At 47.1% G+C, this 17,417-nt stretch overlaps 23 non-coding genes across 23 annotated transcripts; 21 read left to right on the top strand and 2 right to left on the bottom strand.

Moving 5' to 3' along the window:
* Positions 1-277: 277 nt before the first annotated feature.
* On the top strand, positions 278-350 carry TRNAA-AGC (transfer RNA alanine (anticodon AGC)). The gene has a single exon. It is a non-coding gene; the product is annotated as a tRNA-Ala (tRNA).
* A 106-nt stretch (positions 351-456) lies between these two features.
* On the top strand, positions 457-542 carry TRNAY-GUA (transfer RNA tyrosine (anticodon GUA)). Its single transcript is given in 2 exon segments — positions 457-493; positions 507-542. It is a non-coding gene; the product is annotated as a tRNA-Tyr (tRNA).
* A 751-nt stretch (positions 543-1,293) lies between these two features.
* TRNAT-CGU (transfer RNA threonine (anticodon CGU)) lies at positions 1,294-1,365 on the top strand. The gene has a single exon. It is a non-coding gene; the product is annotated as a tRNA-Thr (tRNA).
* Positions 1,366-1,875: 510 nt separating this feature from the next.
* TRNAA-AGC (transfer RNA alanine (anticodon AGC)) lies at positions 1,876-1,948 on the top strand. The gene has a single exon. It is a non-coding gene; the product is annotated as a tRNA-Ala (tRNA).
* Positions 1,949-2,054: 106 nt separating this feature from the next.
* Positions 2,055-2,140, top strand: TRNAY-GUA (transfer RNA tyrosine (anticodon GUA)). Its single transcript is given in 2 exon segments — positions 2,055-2,091; positions 2,105-2,140. It is a non-coding gene; the product is annotated as a tRNA-Tyr (tRNA).
* A 1,333-nt stretch (positions 2,141-3,473) lies between these two features.
* TRNAA-AGC (transfer RNA alanine (anticodon AGC)) lies at positions 3,474-3,546 on the top strand. The gene has a single exon. It is a non-coding gene; the product is annotated as a tRNA-Ala (tRNA).
* A 106-nt stretch (positions 3,547-3,652) lies between these two features.
* TRNAY-GUA (transfer RNA tyrosine (anticodon GUA)) lies at positions 3,653-3,738 on the top strand. Its single transcript is given in 2 exon segments — positions 3,653-3,689; positions 3,703-3,738. It is a non-coding gene; the product is annotated as a tRNA-Tyr (tRNA).
* A 1,332-nt stretch (positions 3,739-5,070) lies between these two features.
* On the top strand, positions 5,071-5,143 carry TRNAA-AGC (transfer RNA alanine (anticodon AGC)). The gene has a single exon. It is a non-coding gene; the product is annotated as a tRNA-Ala (tRNA).
* Positions 5,144-5,249: 106 nt separating this feature from the next.
* On the top strand, positions 5,250-5,335 carry TRNAY-GUA (transfer RNA tyrosine (anticodon GUA)). Its single transcript is given in 2 exon segments — positions 5,250-5,286; positions 5,300-5,335. It is a non-coding gene; the product is annotated as a tRNA-Tyr (tRNA).
* A 427-nt stretch (positions 5,336-5,762) lies between these two features.
* Positions 5,763-5,836, bottom strand: TRNAN-GUU (transfer RNA asparagine (anticodon GUU)). Its single transcript has one exon. It is a non-coding gene; the product is annotated as a tRNA-Asn (tRNA).
* An 830-nt stretch (positions 5,837-6,666) lies between these two features.
* Positions 6,667-6,739, top strand: TRNAA-AGC (transfer RNA alanine (anticodon AGC)). The gene has a single exon. It is a non-coding gene; the product is annotated as a tRNA-Ala (tRNA).
* Positions 6,740-6,845: 106 nt separating this feature from the next.
* On the top strand, positions 6,846-6,931 carry TRNAY-GUA (transfer RNA tyrosine (anticodon GUA)). Its single transcript is given in 2 exon segments — positions 6,846-6,882; positions 6,896-6,931. It is a non-coding gene; the product is annotated as a tRNA-Tyr (tRNA).
* Positions 6,932-8,263: 1,332 nt separating this feature from the next.
* Positions 8,264-8,336, top strand: TRNAA-AGC (transfer RNA alanine (anticodon AGC)). Its single transcript has one exon. It is a non-coding gene; the product is annotated as a tRNA-Ala (tRNA).
* Positions 8,337-8,442: 106 nt separating this feature from the next.
* Positions 8,443-8,528, top strand: TRNAY-GUA (transfer RNA tyrosine (anticodon GUA)). Its single transcript is given in 2 exon segments — positions 8,443-8,479; positions 8,493-8,528. It is a non-coding gene; the product is annotated as a tRNA-Tyr (tRNA).
* A 1,330-nt stretch (positions 8,529-9,858) lies between these two features.
* On the top strand, positions 9,859-9,931 carry TRNAA-AGC (transfer RNA alanine (anticodon AGC)). Its single transcript has one exon. It is a non-coding gene; the product is annotated as a tRNA-Ala (tRNA).
* A 1,526-nt stretch (positions 9,932-11,457) lies between these two features.
* TRNAA-AGC (transfer RNA alanine (anticodon AGC)) lies at positions 11,458-11,530 on the top strand. The gene has a single exon. It is a non-coding gene; the product is annotated as a tRNA-Ala (tRNA).
* Positions 11,531-13,054: 1,524 nt separating this feature from the next.
* On the top strand, positions 13,055-13,127 carry TRNAA-AGC (transfer RNA alanine (anticodon AGC)). Its single transcript has one exon. It is a non-coding gene; the product is annotated as a tRNA-Ala (tRNA).
* Positions 13,128-13,233: 106 nt separating this feature from the next.
* TRNAY-GUA (transfer RNA tyrosine (anticodon GUA)) lies at positions 13,234-13,319 on the top strand. The gene is given in 2 exon segments: positions 13,234-13,270; positions 13,284-13,319. It is a non-coding gene; the product is annotated as a tRNA-Tyr (tRNA).
* A 427-nt stretch (positions 13,320-13,746) lies between these two features.
* On the bottom strand, positions 13,747-13,820 carry TRNAN-GUU (transfer RNA asparagine (anticodon GUU)). The gene has a single exon. It is a non-coding gene; the product is annotated as a tRNA-Asn (tRNA).
* Positions 13,821-14,651: 831 nt separating this feature from the next.
* TRNAA-AGC (transfer RNA alanine (anticodon AGC)) lies at positions 14,652-14,724 on the top strand. Its single transcript has one exon. It is a non-coding gene; the product is annotated as a tRNA-Ala (tRNA).
* A 106-nt stretch (positions 14,725-14,830) lies between these two features.
* TRNAY-GUA (transfer RNA tyrosine (anticodon GUA)) lies at positions 14,831-14,916 on the top strand. The gene is given in 2 exon segments: positions 14,831-14,867; positions 14,881-14,916. It is a non-coding gene; the product is annotated as a tRNA-Tyr (tRNA).
* A 1,332-nt stretch (positions 14,917-16,248) lies between these two features.
* On the top strand, positions 16,249-16,321 carry TRNAA-AGC (transfer RNA alanine (anticodon AGC)). The gene has a single exon. It is a non-coding gene; the product is annotated as a tRNA-Ala (tRNA).
* Positions 16,322-16,427: 106 nt separating this feature from the next.
* Positions 16,428-16,513, top strand: TRNAY-GUA (transfer RNA tyrosine (anticodon GUA)). The gene is given in 2 exon segments: positions 16,428-16,464; positions 16,478-16,513. It is a non-coding gene; the product is annotated as a tRNA-Tyr (tRNA).
* Positions 16,514-17,417: the final 904 nt, after the last annotated feature.

The following is a 17,417-nucleotide window of genomic DNA, read 5'->3' as shown; positions in this document are numbered from 1 at the left end:
TTAAGGCTTTTTTCATGCCTTACCACTCAGTTCTGCACATATGTGCAAAGGGTTTGCTTGGAAGAGGTGGGCATGTATTCATAAGCCCCCCGTCACCCTATAAACTCCTCCGATGATCTTCTACTATGGCAAAATGGTATCCGCACTTAAAAAAAAAAAAAAAAAGCGATCTACTTTTAGAAATCAGTTGCCATGTAACAATGCAACGTCACACCTGACTTTATGTGAAAGCCACCACAGGGTGTGGGAAGAAAGTAAAGGCAAGTCTACCATGCCAGGGGGATTAGCTCAAGTGGTAGAGCGCTCGCTTAGCATGCGAGAGGTAGCGGGATCGATGCCCGCATTCTCCAAAGCTGATTTTGTTTTTTTCACATGGTAGTAGAGAGTTTCTTTTTACCTCATGCTCAAGGCTCCAACAGCTAAAACTAGGAGGCTTTCAAGCATGAGCAAAACATGCCTTCGATAGCTCAGCTGGTAGAGCGGAGGACTGTAGCAGTAAATCAGCAATCCTTAGGTCGCTGGTTCAATTCCGGCTCGAAGGAATTTTTTGTGAATTCTATCGGATGGTTCATCCTCCTGGTCAACACAGCCCAGGTATGCTCCTTCTGTCCATCTACAACAGGTCTTTTAGAAAGGTTTCCTCCGTTGTACCCGAGGAGGTCAAAACAAAGGCAGAGAGCAACAGAGATTTACTTGTTGGGAGAGCAGCTCAGCTGAAACCCAACATGGAATCTTTTCCACCCATAACATGCGATGCCAGCAAAAGAGACCATGGTTCCTGGGAAAACACGGCTAAGCTCCTTCCCTCTATCGACAAAGAGCTCTTTTAGAAAGGTCTCTTCTGTAGTATCTAGGGAGTTCAAAAGGTAGGTAGCGAGCAAGCAACAGGGCTTTTTATTGGAAGAGCAGATGAAAGCCAACGTGGAATCTTCTTCCCCCGTAGCATGCTACTCAAGCAAAAGTGGCCCACGTCCCTGGGTGGGCTTGAACCACCAACCTTTCGGTTAACAGCCGAACGCGCTAACCGATTGCGCCACAGAGACGCAGATGTCTGGCCTTTCCACGGGAACTCCCAGCCAGGCCAGGCGCAGGTTCCTCAGGGGAACCTTTGAACATAATATGACAAAAAGAAATCAGCAAAAACAAAGAGACAATTGCCGGTGCTCAGTAGAGCTCAAGTTGCCGACAATATGATCCTGCTGTCGGATTCCATCCCATAGACACCCTCCCTTCTAGTCACTTTTCAAAAGTCAGTCGATAAGTACAATTCTCCTCAAGGTAGCAGCATCCAGCAGCAGAGTGGCGCAGCGGAAGCGTGCTGGGCCCGTAACCCAGAGGTCGATGGATCGAAACCATCCTCTGCTATGAGATCATTTTCATAGAAGTCGCCAAATCTCTTCTGTCAACACAAACGCGTTTCTGATCAAAAATATAAACCAAAGGCCCAAATCCCTGCTCATCACATGCTGATGGAAAAAGAAGAATTCCCCACGTCACAGCATTTCCTATAGCCCGGGTGTTTTTCAGCCCCACAGCCAAAAAGACCAATGGCTCTGCATGCGTATTTGCTGCGTCGCAACTTTCTTCTCCAAATTATTAAGGCTTTTTTCATGCCTTACCACTCAGTTCTGCACATATGTGCAAAGGGTTTGCTTGGAAGAGGTGTGCATGTATTCATAAGCCCCCCGTCACCCTATAAACTCCTCCGATGATCTTCTACTATGGCAAAATGGTATCCGCACTTAAAAAAAAAAAAAAAAAAAGCGATCTACTTTTAGAAATCAGTTGCCATGTAACAATGCAACGTCACACCTGACTTTATGTGAAAGCCACCACAGGGTGTGGGAAGAAAGTAAAGGCAAGTCTACCATGCCAGGGGGATTAGCTCAAGTGGTAGAGCGCTCGCTTAGCATGCGAGAGGTAGCGGGATCGATGCCCGCATTCTCCAAAGCTGATTTTGTTTTTTTCACATGGTAGTAGAGAGTTTCTTTTTACCTCATGCTCAAGGCTCCAACAGCTAAAACTAGGAGGCTTTCAAGCATGAGCAAAACATGCCTTCGATAGCTCAGCTGGTAGAGCGGAGGACTGTAGCAGTAAATCAGCAATCCTTAGGTCGCTGGTTCAATTCCGGCTCGAAGGAATTTTTTGTGAATTCTATCGGATGGTTCATCCTCCTGGTCAACACAGCCCAGGTATGCTCCTTCTGTCCATCTACAACAGGTCTTTTAGAAAGGTTTCCTCCGTTGTACCCGAGGAGGTCAAAACAAAGGCAGAGAGCAACAGAGATTTACTTGTTGGGAGAGCAGCTCAGCTGAAACCCAACATGGAATCTTTTCCACCCATAACATGCGATGCCAGCAAAAGAGACCATGGTTCCTGGGAAAACACGGCTAAGCTCCTTCCCTCTATCGACAAAGAGCTCTTTTAGAAAGGTCTCTTCTGTAGTATCTAGGGAGTTCAAAAGGGAGGTAGCGAGCAAGCAACAGGGCTTTTTATTGGAAGAGCAGATGAAAGCCAACGTGGAATCTTCTTCCCCCGTAGCATGCTACTCAAGCAAAAGTGGCCCACGTCCCTGGGTGGGCTTGAACCACCAACCTTTCGGTTAACAGCCGAACGCGCTAACCGATTGCGCCACAGAGACGCAGATGTCTGGCCTTTCCACGGGAACTCCCAGCCAGGCCAGGCGCAGGTTCCTCAGGGGAACCTTTGAACATAATATGACAAAAAGAAATCAGCAAAAACAAAGAGACAATTGCCGGTGCTCAGTAGAGCTCAAGTTGCCGACAATATGATCCTGCTGTCGGATTCCATCCCATAGACACCCTCCCTTCTAGTCACTTTTCAAAAGTCAGTCGATAAGTACAATTCTTCTCAAGGTAGCAGCATCCAGCAGCAGAGTGGCGCAGCGGAAGCGTGCTGGGCCCATAACCCAGAGGTCGAAGGATCGAAACCATCCTCTGCTATGAGATCATTTTCATAGAAGTCGCCAAATCTCTTCTGTCAACACAAACGCGTTTCTGATCAAAAATATAAACCAAAGGCCCAAATCCCTGCTCATCACATGCTGATGGAAAAAGAAGAATTCCCCACGTCACAGCATTTCCTATAGCCCGGGTGTTTTTCAGCCCCACAGCCAAAAAGACCAATGGCTCTGCATGCGTTTTTGCTGCGTCGCAACTTTCTTCTCCAAATTATTAAGGCTTTTTTCATGCCTTACCACTCAGTTCTGCACATATGTGCAAAGGGTTTGCTTGGAAGAGGTGGGCATGTATTCATAAGCCCCCCGTCACCCTATAAACTCCTCCGATGATCTTCTACTATGGCAAAATGGTATCCGCACTTAAAAAAAAAAAAAAAAAAAGCGATCTACTTTTAGAAATCAGTTGCCATGTAACAATGCAACGTCACACCTGACTTTATGTGAAAGCCACCACAGGGTGTGGGAAGAAAGTAAAGGCATGTCTACCATGCCAGGGGGATTAGCTCAAGTGGTAGAGCGCTCGCTTAGCATGCGAGAGGTAGCGGGATCGATGCCCGCATTCTCCAAAGCTGATTTTGTTTTTTTCACATGGTAGTAGAGAGTTTCTTTTTACCTCATGCTCAAGGCTCCAACAGCTAAAACTAGGAGGCTTTCAAGCATGAGCAAAACATGCCTTCGATAGCTCAGCTGGTAGAGTGGAGGACTGTAGCAGTAAATCAGCAATCCTTAGGTCGCTGGTTCAATTCCGGCTCGAAGGAATTTTTTGTGAATTCTATCGGATGGTTCATCCTCCTGGTCAACACAGCCCAGGTATGCTCCTTCTGTCCATCTACAACAGGTCTTTTAGAAAGGTTTCCTCCGTTGTACCCGAGGAGGTCAAAACAAAGGCAGAGAGCAACAGAGATTTACTTGTTGGGAGAGCAGCTCAGCTGAAACCCAACATGGAATCTTTTCCACCCATAACATGCGATGCCAGCAAAAGAGACCATGGTTCCTGGGAAAACACGGCTAAGCTCCTTCCCTCTATCGACAAAGAGCTCTTTTAGAAAGGTCTCTTCTGTAGTATCTAGGGAGTTCAAAAGGTAGGTAGCGAGCAAGCAACAGGGCTTTTTATTGGAAGAGCAGATGAAAGCCAACGTGGAATCTTCTTCCCCCGTAGCATGCTACTCAAGCAAAAGTGGCCCACGTCCCTGGGTGGGCTTGAACCACCAACCTTTCGGTTAACAGCCGAACGCGCTAACCGATTGCGCCACAGAGACGCAGATGTCTGGCCTTTCCACGGGAACTCCCAGCCAGGCCAGGCGCAGGTTCCTCAGGGGAACCTTTGAACATAATATGACAAAAAGAAATCAGCAAAAACAAAGAGACAATTGCCGGTGCTCAGTAGAGCTCAAGTTGCCGACAATAAGATCCTGCTGTCGGATTCCATCCCATAGACACCCTCCCTTCTAGTCACTTTTCAAAAGTCAGTCGATAAGTACAATTCTCCTCAAGGTAGCAGCATCCAGCAGCAGAGTGGCGCAGCGGAAGCGTGCTGGGCCCATAACCCAGAGGTCGATGGATCGAAACCATCCTCTGCTATGAGATCATTTTCATAGAAGTCGCCAAATCTCTTCTGTCAACACAAACGCGTTTCTGATCAAAAATATAAACCAAAGGCCCAAATCCCTGCTCATCACATGCTGATGGAAAAAGAAGAATTCCCCACGTCACAGCATTTCCTATAGCCCGGGTGTTTTTCAGCCCCACAGCCAAAAAGACCAATGGCTCTGCATGCGTATTTGCTGCGTCGCAACTTTCTTCTCCAAATTATTAAGGCTTTTTTCATGCCTTACCACTCAGTTCTGCACATATGTGCAAAGGGTTTGCTTGGAAGAGGTGTGCATGTATTCATAAGCCCCCCGTCACCCTATAAACTCCTCCGATGATCTTCTACTATGGCAAAATGGTATCCGCACTTAAAAAAAAAAAAAAAAAAGCGATCTACTTTTAGAAATCAGTTGCCATGTAACAATGCAACGTCACACCTGACTTTATGTGAAAGCCACCACAGGGTGTGGGAAGAAAGTAAAGGCAAGTCTACCATGCCAGGGGGATTAGCTCAAGTGGTAGAGCGCTCGCTTAGCATGCGAGAGGTAGTGGGATCGATGCCCGCATTCTCCAAAGCTGATTTTGTTTTTTTCACATGGTAGTAGAGAGTTTCTTTTTACCTCATGCTAAAGGCTCCAACAGCTAAAACTAGGAGGCTTTCAAGCATGAGCAAAACATGCCTTCGATAGCTCAGCTGGTAGAGCGGAGGACTGTAGCAGTAAATCAGCAATCCTTAGGTCGCTGGTTCAATTCCGGCTCGAAGGAATTTTTTGTGAATTCTATCGGATGGTTCATCCTCCTGGTCAACACAGCCCAGGTATGCTCCTTCTGTCCATCTACAACAGGTCTTTTAGAAAGGTTTCCTCCGTTGTACCCGAGGAGGTCAAAACAAAGGCAGAGAGCAACAGAGATTTACTTGTTGGGAGAGCAGCTCAGCTGAAACCCAACATGGAATCTTTTCCACCCATAACATGCGATGCCAGCAAAAGAGACCATGGTTCCTGGGAAAACACGGCTAAGCTCCTTCCCTCTATCGACAAAGAGCTCTTTTAGAAAGGTCTCTTCTGTAGTATCTAGGGAGTTCAAAAGGTAGGTAGCGAGCAAGCAACAGGGCTTTTTATTGGAAGAGCAGATGAAAGCCAACGTGGAATCTTCTTCCCCCGTAGCATGCTACTCAAGCAAAAGTGGCCCATGTCCCTGGGTGGGCTTGAACCACCAACCTTTCGGTTAACAGCCGAACGCGCTAACCAATTGCGCCACAGAGACGCAGATGTCTGGCCTTTCCACGGGAACTCCCAGCCAGGCCAGGCGCAGGTTCCTCAGGGGAACCTTTGAACATAATATGACAAAAAGAAATCAGCAAAAACAAAGAGACAATTGCCGGTGCTCAGTAGAGCTCAAGTTGCCGACAATAAGATCCTGCTGTCGGATTCCATCCCATAGACACCCTCCCTTCTAGTCACTTTTCAAAAGTCAGTCGATAAGTACAATTCTCCTCAAGGTAGCAGCATCCAGCAGCAGAGTGGCGCAGCGGAAGCGTGCTGGGCCCATAACCCAGAGGTCGATGGATCGAAACCATCCTCTGCTATGAGATCATTTTCATAGAAGTCGCCAAATCTCTTCTGTCAACACAAACGCGTTTCTGATCAAAAATATAAACCAAAGGCCCAAATCCCTGCTCATCACATGCTGATGGAAAAAGAAGAATTCCCCACGTCACAGCATTTCCTATAGCCCGGGTGTTTTTCAGCCCCACAGCCAAAAAGACCAATGGCTCTGCATGCGTATTTGCTGCGTCGCAACTTTCTTCTCCAAATTATTAAGGCTTTTTTCATGCCTTACCACTCAGTTCTGCACATATGTGCAAAGGGTTTGCTTGGAAGAGGTGTGCATGTATTCATAAGCCCCCCGTCACCCTATAAACTCCTCCGATGATCTTCTACTATGGCAAAATGGTATCCGCACTTAAAAAAAAAAAAAAAAAGCGATCTACTTTTAGAAATCAGTTGCCATGTAACAATGCAACGTCACACCTGACTTTATGTGAAAGCCACCACAGGGTGTGGGAAGAAAGTAAAGGCAAGTCTACCATGCCAGGGGGATTAGCTCAAGTGGTAGAGCGCTCGCTTAGCATGCGAGAGGTAGCGGGATCGATGCCCGCATTCTCCAAAGCTGATTTTGTTTTTTTCACATGGTAGTAGAGAGTTTCTTTTTACCTCATGCTCAAGGCTCCAACAGCTAAAACTAGGAGGCTTTCAAGCATGAGCAAAACATGCCTTCGATAGCTCAGCTGGTAGAGCGGAGGACTGTAGCAGTAAATCAGCAATCCTTAGGTCGCTGGTTCAATTCCGGCTCGAAGGAATTTTTTGTGAATTCTATCGGATGGTTCATCCTCCTGGTCAACACAGCCCAGGTATGCTCCTTCTGTCCATCTACAACAGGTCTTTTAGAAAGGTTTCCTCCGTTGTACCCGAGGAGGTCAAAACAAAGGCAGAGAGCAACAGAGATTTACTTGTTGGGAGAGCAGCTCAGCTGAAACCCAACATGGAATCTTTTCCACCCATAACATGCGATGCCAGCAAAAGAGACCATGGTTCCTGGGAAAACACGGCTAAGCTCCTTCCCTCTATCGACAAAGAGCTCTTTTAGAAAGGTCTCTTCTGTAGTATCTAGGGAGTTCAAAAGGTGGGTAGCGAGCAAGCAACAGGGCTTTTTATTGGAAGAGCAGATGAAAGCCAACGTGGAATCTTCTTCCCCCGTAGCATGCTACTCAAGCAAAAGTGGCCCACGTCCCTGGGTGGGCTTGAACCACCAACCTTTCGGTTAACAGCCGAACGCGCTAACCGATTGTGCCACAGAGACGCAGATGTCTGGCCTTTCCACGGGAACTCCCAGCCAGGCCAGGCGCAGGTTCCTCAGGGGAACCTTTGAACATAATATGACAAAAAGAAATCAGCAAAAACAAAGAGACAATTGCCGGTGCTCAGTGGAGCTCAAGTTGCCGACAATAAGATCCTGCTGTCGGATTCCATCCCATAGACACCCTCCCTTCTAGTCACTTTTCAAAAGTCAGTCGATAAGTACAATTCTCCTCAAGGTAGCAGCATCCAGCAGCAGAGTGGCGCAGCGGAAGCGTGCTGGGCCCATAACCCAGAGGTCGATGGATCGAAACCATCCTCTGCTATGAGATCATTTTCATAGAAGTCGCCAAATCTCTTCTGTCAACACAAACGCGTTTCTGATCAAAAATATAAACCAAAGGCCCAAATCCCTGCTCATCACATGCTGATGGAAAAAGAAGAATTCCCCACGTCACAGCATTTCCTATAGCCCGGGTGTTTTTCAGCCCCACAGCCAAAAAGACCAATGGCTCTGCATGCGTATTTGCTGCGTCGCAACTTTCTTCTCCAAATTATTAAGGCTTTTTTCATGCCTTACCACTCAGTTCTGCACATATGTGCAAAGGGTTTGCTTGGAAGAGGTGTGCATGTATTCATAAGCCCCCCGTCACCCTATAAACTCCTCCGATGATTTTCTACTATGGCAAAATGGTATCCGCACTTAAAAAAAAAAAAAAAAAAGCGATCTACTTTTAGAAATCAGTTGCCATGTAACAATGCAACGTCACACCTGACTTTATGTGAAAGCCACCACAGGGTGTGGGAAGAAAGTAAAGGCAAGTCTACCATGCCAGGGGGATTAGCTCAAGTGGTAGAGCGCTCGCTTAGCATGCGAGAGGTAGCGGGATCGATGCCCGCATTCTCCAAAGCTGATTTTGTTTTTTTCACATGGTAGTAGAGAGTTTCTTTTTACCTCATGCTCAAGGCTCCAACAGCTAAAACTAGGAGGCTTTCAAGCATGAGCAAAACATGCCTTCGATAGCTCAGCTGGTAGAGCGGAGGACTGTAGCAGTAAATCAGCAATCCTTAGGTCGCTGGTTCAATTCCGGCTCGAAGGAATTTTTTGTGAATTCTATCGGATGGTTCATCCTCCTGGTCAACACAGCCCAGGTATGCTCCTTCTGTCCATCTACAACAGGTCTTTTAGAAAGGTTTCCTCCGTTGTACCCGAGGAGGTCAAAACAAAGGCAGAGAGCAACAGAGATTTACTTGTTGGGAGAGCAGCTCAGCTGAAACCCAACATGGAATCTTTTCCACCCATAACATGCGATGCCAGCAAAAGAGACCATGGTTCCTGGGAAAACACGGCTAAGCTCCTTCCCTCTATCGACAAAGAGCTCTTTTAGAAAGGTCTCTTCTGTAGTATCTAGGGAGTTCAAAAGGTAGGTAGCGAGCAAGCAACAGGGCTTTTTATTGGAAGAGCAGATGAAAGCCAACGTGGAATCTTCTTCCCCCGTAGCATGCTACTCAAGCAAAAGTGGCCCACGTCCCTGGGTGGGCTTGAACCACCAACCTTTCGGTTAACAGCCGAACGCGCTAACCGATTGCGCCACAGAGACGCAGATGTCTGGCCTTTCCACGGGAACTCCCAGCCAGGCCAGGCGCAGGTTCCTCAGGGGAACCTTTGAACATAATATGACAAAAAGAAATCAGCAAAAACAAAGAGACAATTGCCGGTGCTCAGTAGAGCTCAAGTTGCCGACAATAAGATCCTGCTGTCGGATTCCATCCCATAGACACCCTCCCTTCTAGTCACTTTTCAAAAGTCAGTCGATAAGTACAATTCTCCTCAAGGTAGCAGCATCCAGCAGCAGAGTGGCGCAGCGGAAGCGTGCTGGGCCCATAACCCAGAGGTCGATGGATCGAAACCATCCTCTGCTATGAGATCATTTTCATAGAAGTCGCCAAATCTCTTCTGTCAACACAAACGCGTTTCTGATCAAAAATATAAACCAAAGGCCCAAATCCCTGCTCATCACATGCTGATGGAAAAAGAAGAATTCCCCACGTCACAGCATTTCCTATAGCCCGGGTGTTTTTCAGCCCCACAGCCAAAAAGACCAATGGCTCTGCATGCGTATTTGCTGCGTCGCAACTTTCTTCTCCAAATTATTAAGGCTTTTTTCATGCCTTACCACTCAGTTCTGCACATATGTGCAAAGGGTTTGCTTGGAAGAGGTGTGCATGTATTCATAAGCCCCCCGTCACCCTATAAACTCCTCCGATGATCTTCTACTATGGCAAAATGGTATCCGCACTTAAAAAAAAAAAAAAAAGCGATCTACTTTTAGAAATCAGTTGCCATGTAACAATGCAACGTCACACCTGACTTTATGTGAAAGCCACCACAGGGTGTGGGAAGAAAGTAAAGGCAAGTCTACCATGCCAGGGGGATTAGCTCAAGTGGTAGAGTGCTCGCTTAGCATGCGAGAGGTAGCGGGATCGATGCCCGCATTCTCCAAAGCTGATTTTGTTTTTTTCACATGGTAGTAGAGAGTTTCTTTTTACCTCATGCTCAAGGCTCCAACAGCTAAAACTAGGAGGCTTTCAAGCATGAGCAAAACATGCCTTCGATAGCTCAGCTGGTAGAGCGGAGGACTGTAGCAGTAAATCAGCAATCCTTAGGTCGCTGGTTCAATTCTGGCTCGAAGGAATTTTTTTGTGAATTCTATCGGATGGTTCATCCTCCTGGTCAACACAGCCCAGGTATGCTCCTTCTGTCCATCTACAACAGGTCTTTTAGAAAGGTTTCCTCCGTTGTACCCGAGGAGGTCAAAACAAAGGCAGAGAGCAACAGAGATTTACTTGTTGGGAGAGCAGCTCAGCTGAAACCCAACATGGAATCTTTTCCACCCATAACATGCGATGCCAGCAAAAGAGACCATGGTTCCTGGGAAAACACGGCTAAGCTCCTTCCCTCTATCGACAAAGAGCTCTTTTAGAAAGGTCTCTTCTGTAGTATCTAGGGAGTTCAAAAGGTAGGTAGCGAGCAAGCAACAGGGCTTTTTATTGGAAGAGCAGATGAAAGCCAACGTGGAATCTTCTTCCCCCGTAGCATGCTACTCAAGCAAAAGTGGCCCACTTCCCTGGGTGGGCTTGAACCACCAACCTTTCGGTTAACAGCCGAACGCGCTAACCGATTGCGCCACAGAGACGCAGATGTCTGGCCTTTCCACGGGAACTCCCAGCCAGGCCAGGCGCAGGTTCCTCAGGGGAACCTTTGAACATAATATGACAAAAAGAAATCAGCAAAAACAAAGAGACAATTGCCGGTGCTCAGTAGAGCTCAAGTTGCCGACAATAAGATCCTGCTGTCGGATTCCATCCCATAGACACCCTCCCTTCTAGTCACTTTTCAAAAGTCAGTCGATAAGTACAATTCTCCTCAAGGTAGCAGCATCCAGCAGCAGAGTGGCGCAGCGAAGCGTGCTGGGCCCATAACCCAGAGGTCGATGGATCGAAACCATCCTCTGCTATGAGATCATTTTCATAGAAGTCGCCAAATCTCTTCTGTCAACACAAACGCGTTTCTGATCAAAAATATAACCAAAGGCCCAAATCCCTGCTCATCACATGCTGATGGAAAAAGAAGAATTCCCCACGTCACAGCATTTCCTATAGCCGGGTGTTTTTCAGCCCCACAGCCAAAAAGACCAATGGCTCTGCATGCGTATTTGCTGCGTCGCAACTTTCTTCTCCAAATTATTAAGGCTTTTTTTTCATGCCTTACCACTCAGTTCTGCACATATGTGCAAAGGGTTTGCTTGGAAGAGGTGTGCATGTATTCATAAGCCCCCGTCCACCCTATAAACTCCTCCGATGATCTTCTACTATGGCAAAAATGGTATCCGCACTTAAAAAAAAAAAAAAAAAAAGCGATCTACTTTTAGAAATCAGTTGCCATGTAACAATGCAACGTCACACCTGACTTTATGTGAAAGCCACCACAGGGTGTGGGAAGAAAGTAAAGGCAAGTCTACCATGCCAGGGGGATTAGCTCAAGTGGTAGAGCGCTCGCTTAGCATGCGAGAGGTAGCGGGATCGATGCCCGCATTCTCCAAAGCTGATTTTGTTTTTTTCACATGGTAGTAGAGAGTTTCTTTTTACCTCATGCTCAAGGCTCCAACAGCTAAAACTAGGAGGCTTTCAAGCATGAGCAAAACATGCCTTCGATAGCTCAGCTGGTAGAGCGGAGGACTGTAGCAGTAAATCAGCAATCCTTAGGTCGCTGGTTCAATTCTGGCTCGAAGGAATTTTTTGTGAATTCTATCGGATGGTTCATCCTCCTGGTCAACACAGCCCAGGTATGCTCCTTCTGTCCATCTACAACAGGTCTTTTAGAAAGGTTTCCTCCGTTGTACCCGAGGAGGTCAAAACAAAGGCAGAGAGCAACAGAGATTTACTTGTTGGGAGAGCAGCTCAGCTGAAACCCAACATGGAATCTTTTCCACCCATAACATGCGATGCCAGCAAAAGAGACCATGGTTCCTGGGAAAACACGGCTAAGCTCCTTCCCTCTATCGACAAAGAGCTCTTTTAGAAAGGTCTCTTCTGTAGTATCTAGGGAGTTCAAAAGGTAGGTAGCGAGCAAGCAACAGGGCTTTTTATTGGAAGAGCAGATGAAAGCCAACGTGGAATCTTCTTCCCCCGTAGCATGCTACTCAAGCAAAAGTGGCCCACGTCCCTGGGTGGGCTTGAACCACCAACCTTTCGGTTAACAGCCGAACGCGCTAACCGATTGCGCCACAGAGACGCAGATGTCTGGCCTTTCCACGGGAACTCCCAGCCAGGCCAGGCGCAGGTTCCTCAGGGGAACCTTTGAACATAATATGACAAAAAGAAATCAGCAAAAACAAAGAGACAATTGCCGGTGCTCAGTAGAGCTCAAGTTGCCGACAATAAGATCCTGCTGTCGGATTCCATCCCATAGACACCCTCCCTTCTAGTCACTTTTCAAAAGTCAGTCGATAAGTACAATTCTCCTCAAGGTAGCAGCATCCAGCAGCAGAGTGGCGCAGCGGAAGCGTGCTGGGCCCATAACCCAGAGGTCGATGGATCGAAACCATCCTCTGCTATGAGATCATTTTCATAGAAGTCGCCAAATCTCTTCTGTCAACACAAACGCGTTTCTGATCAAAAATATAAACCAAAGGCCCAAATCCCTGCTCATCACATGCTGATGGAAAAAGAAGAATTCCCCACGTCACAGCATTTCCTATAGCCCGGGTGTTTTTCAGCCCCACAGCCAAAAAGACCAATGGCTCTGCATGCGTATTTGCTGCGTCGCAACTTTCTTCTCCAAATTATTAAGGCTTTTTTCATGCCTTACCACTCAGTTCTGCACATATGTGCAAAGGGTTTGCTTGGAAGAGGTGTGCATGTATTCATAAGCCCCCCGTCACCCTATAAACTCCTCCGATGATCTTCTACTATGGCAAAATGGTATCCGCACTTAAAAAAAAAAAAAAAAAAGCGATCTACTTTTAGAAATCAGTTGCCATGTAACAATGCAACGTCACACCTGACTTTATGTGAAAGCCACCACAGGGTGTGGGAAGAAAGTAAAGGCAAGTCTACCATGCCAGGGGGATTAGCTCAAGTGGTAGAGCGCTCGCTTAGCATGCGAGAGGTAGTGGGATCGATGCCCGCATTCTCCAAAGCTGATTTTGTTTTTTTCACATGGTAGTAGAGAGTTTCTTTTTACCTCATGCTCAAGGCTCCAACAGCTAAAACTAGGAGGCTTTCAAGCATGAGCAAAACATGCCTTCGATAGCTCAGCTGGTAGAGCGGAGGACTGTAGCAGTAAATCAGCAATCCTTAGGTCGCTGGTTCAATTCCGGCTCGAAGGAATTTTTTGTGAATTCTATCGGATGGTTCATCCTCCTGGTCAACACAGCCCAGGTATGCTCCTTCTGTCCATCTACAACAGGTCTTTTAGAAAGGTTTCCTCCGTTGTACCCGAGGAGGTCAAAACAAAGGCAGAGAGCAACAGAGATTTACTTGTTGGGAGAGCAGCTCAGCTGAAACCCAACATGGAATCTTTTCCACCCATAACATGCGATGCCAGCAAAAGAGACCATGGTTCCTGGGAAAACACGGCTAAGCTCCTTCCCTCTATCGACAAAGAGCTCTTTTAGAAAGGTCTCTTCTGTAGTATCTAGGGAGTTCAAAAGGTAGGTAGCGAGCAAGCAACAGGGCTTTTTATTGGAAGAGCAGATGAAAGCCAACGTGGAATCTTCTTCCCCCGTAGCATGCTACTCAAGCAAAAGTGGCCCATGTCCCTGGGTGGGCTTGAACCACCAACCTTTCGGTTAACAGCCGAACGCGCTAACCGATTGCGCCACAGAGACGCAGATGTCTGGCCTTTCCACGGGAACTCCCAGCCAGGCCAGGCGCAGGTTCCTCAGGGGAACCTTTGAACATAATATGACAAAAAGAAATCAGCAAAAACAAAGAGACAATTGCCGGTGCTCAGTAGAGCTCAAGTTGCCGACAATAAGATCCTGCTGTCGGATTCCATCCCATAGACACCCTCCCTTCTAGTCACTTTTCAAAAGTCAGTCGATAAGTACAATTCTCCTCAAGGTAGCAGCATCCAGCAGCAGAGTGGCGCAGCGGAAGCGTGCTGGGCCCATAACCCAGAGGTCGATGGATCGAAACCATCCTCTGCTATGAGATCATTTTCATAGAAGTCGCCAAATCTCTTCTGTCAACACAAACGCGTTTCTGATCAAAAATATAAACCAAAGGCCCAAATCCCTGCTCATCACATGCTGATGGAAAAAGAAGAATTCCCCACGTCACAGCATTTCCTATAGCCCGGGTGTTTTTCAGCCCCACAGCCAAAAAGACCAATGGCTCTGCATGCGTATTTGCTGCGTCGCAACTTTCTTCTCCAAATTATTAAGGCTTTTTTCATGCCTTACCACTCAGTTCTGCACATATGTGCAAAGGGTTTGCTTGGAAGAGGTGTGCATGTATTCATAAGCCCCCCGTCACCCTATAAACTCCTCCGATGATCTTCTACTATGGCAAAATGGTATCCGCACTTAAAAAAAAAAAAAAAAAAGCGATCTACTTTTAGAAATCAGTTGCCATGTAACAATGCAACGTCACACCTGACTTTATGTGAAAGCCACCACAGGGTGTGGGAAGAAAGTAAAGGCAAGTCTACCATGCCAGGGGGATTAGCTCAAGTGGTAGAGCGCTCGCTTAGCATGCGAGAGGTAGCGGGATCGATGCCCGCATTCTCCAAAGCTGATTTTGTTTTTTTCACATGGTAGTAGAGAGTTTCTTTTTACCTCATGCTCAAGGCTCCAACAGCTAAAACTAGGAGGCTTTCAAGCATGAGCAAAACATGCCTTCGATAGCTCAGCTGGTAGAGCGGAGGACTGTAGCAGTAAATCAGCAATCCTTAGGTCGCTGGTTCAATTCCGGCTCGAAGGAATTTTTTGTGAATTCTATCGGATGGTTCATCCTCCTGGTCAACACAGCCCAGGTATGCTCCTTCTGTCCATCTACAACAGGTCTTTTAGAAAGGTTTCCTCCGTTGTACCCGAGGAGGTCAAAACAAAGGCAGAGAGCAACAGAGATTTACTTGTTGGGAGAGCAGCTCAGCTGAAACCCAACATGGAATCTTTTCCACCCATAACATGCGATGCCAGCAAAAGAGACCATGGTTCCTGGGAAAACACGGCTAAGCTCCTTCCCTCTATCGACAAAGAGCTCTTTTAGAAAGGTCTCTTCTGTAGTATCTAGGGAGTTCAAAAGGTGGGTAGCGAGCAAGCAACAGGGCTTTTTATTGGAAGAGCAGATGAAAGCCAACGTGGAATCTTCTTCCCCCGTAGCATGCTACTCAAGCAAAAGTGGCCCACGTCCCTGGGTGGGCTTGAACCACCAACCTTTCGGTTAACAGCCGAACGCGCTAACCGATTGTGCCACAGAGACGCAGATGTCTGGCCTTTCCACGGGAACTCCCAGCCAGGCCAGGCGCAGGTTCCTCAGGGGAACCTTTGAACATAATATGACAAAAAGAAATCAGCAAAAACAAAGAGACAATTGCCGGTGCTCAGTGGAGCTCAAGTTGCCGACAATAAGATCCTGCTGTCGGATTCCATCCCATAGACACCCTCCCTTCTAGTCACTTTTCAAAAGTCAGTCGATAAGTACAATTCTCCTCAAGGTAGCAGCATCCAGCAGCAGAGTGGCGCAGCGGAAGCGTGCTGGGCCCATAACCCAGAGGTCGATGGATCGAAACCATCCTCTGCTATGAGATCATTTTCATAGAAGTCGCCAAATCTCTTCTGTCAACACAAACGCGTTTCTGATCAAAAATATAAACCAAAGGCCCAAATCCCTGCTCATCACATGCTGATGGAAAAAGAAGAATTCCCCACGTCACAGCATTTCCTATAGCCCGGGTGTTTTTCAGCCCCACAGCCAAAAAGACCAATGGCTCTGCATGCGTATTTGCTGCGTCGCAACTTTCTTCTCCAAATTATTAAGGCTTTTTTCATGCCTTACCACTCAGTTCTGCACATATGTGCAAAGGGTTTGCTTGGAAGAGGTGTGCATGTATTCATAAGCCCCCCGTCACCCTATAAACTCCTCCGATGATCTTCTACTATGGCAAAATGGTATCCGCACTTAAAAAAAAAAAAAAAAAAGCGATCTACTTTTAGAAATCAGTTGCCATGTAACAATGCAACGTCACACCTGACTTTATGTGAAAGCCACCACAGGGTGTGGGAAGAAAGTAAAGGCAAGTCTACCATGCCAGGGGGATTAGCTCAAGTGGTAGAGCGCTCGCTTAGCATGCGAGAGGTAGCGGGATCGATGCCCGCATTCTCCAAAGCTGATTTTGTTTTTTTCACATGGTAGTAGAGAGTTTCTTTTTACCTCATGCTCAAGGCTCCAACAGCTAAAACTAGGAGGCTTTCAAGCATGAGCAAAACATGCCTTCGATAGCTCAGCTGGTAGAGCGGAGGACTGTAGCAGTAAATCAGCAATCCTTAGGTCGCTGGTTCAATTCCGGCTCGAAGGAATTTTTTGTGAATTCTATCGGATGGTTCATCCTCCTGGTCAACACAGCCCAGGTATGCTCCTTCTGTCCATCTACAACAGGTCTTTTAGAAAGGTTTCCTCCGTTGTACCTGAGGAGGTCAAAACAAAGGCAGAGAGCAACAGAGATTTACTTGTTGGGAGAGCAGCTCAGCTGAAACCCAACATGGAATCTTTTCCACCCATAACATGCGATGCCAGCAAAAGAGACCATGGTTCCTGGGAAAACACGGCTAAGCTCCTTCCCTCTATCGACAAAGAGCTCTTTTAGAAAGGTCTCTTCTGTAGTATCTAGGGAGTTCAAAAGGTAGGTAGCGAGCAAGCAACAGGGCTTTTTATTGGAAGAGCAGATGAAAGCCAACGTGGAATCTTCTTCCCCCGTAGCATGCTACTCAAGCAAAAGTGGCCCACGTCCCTGGGTGGGCTTGAACCACCAACCTTTCGGTTAACAGCCGAACGCGCTAACCGATTGCGCCACAGAGACGCAGATGTCTGGCCTTTCCACGGGAACTCCCAGCCAGGCCAGGCGCAGGTTCCTCAGGGGAACCTTTGAACATAATATGACAAAAAGAAATCAGCAAAAACAAAGAGACAATTGCCGGTGCTCAGTGGAGCTCAAGTTGCCGACAATAAGATCCTGCTGTCGGATTCCATCCCATAGACACCCTCCCTTCTAGTCACTTTTCAAAAGTCAGTCGATAAGTACAATTCTCCTCAAGGTAGCAGCATCCAGCAGCAGAGTGGCGCAGCGGAAGCGTGCTGGGCCCATAACCCAGAGGTCGATGGATCGAAACCATCCTCTGCTATGAGATCATTTTCATAGAAGTCGCCAAATCTCTTCTGTCAACACAAACGCGTTTCTGATCAAAAATATAAACCAAAGGCCC

This window comes from Anomaloglossus baeobatrachus, chromosome 3 (genome assembly GCF_048569485.1).
Source record: "Anomaloglossus baeobatrachus isolate aAnoBae1 chromosome 3, aAnoBae1.hap1, whole genome shotgun sequence".
Taxonomy (NCBI): Eukaryota; Metazoa; Chordata; class Amphibia; order Anura; family Aromobatidae; genus Anomaloglossus; species Anomaloglossus baeobatrachus.
This window is presented reverse-complemented; position numbering and strand designations above follow the sequence as displayed.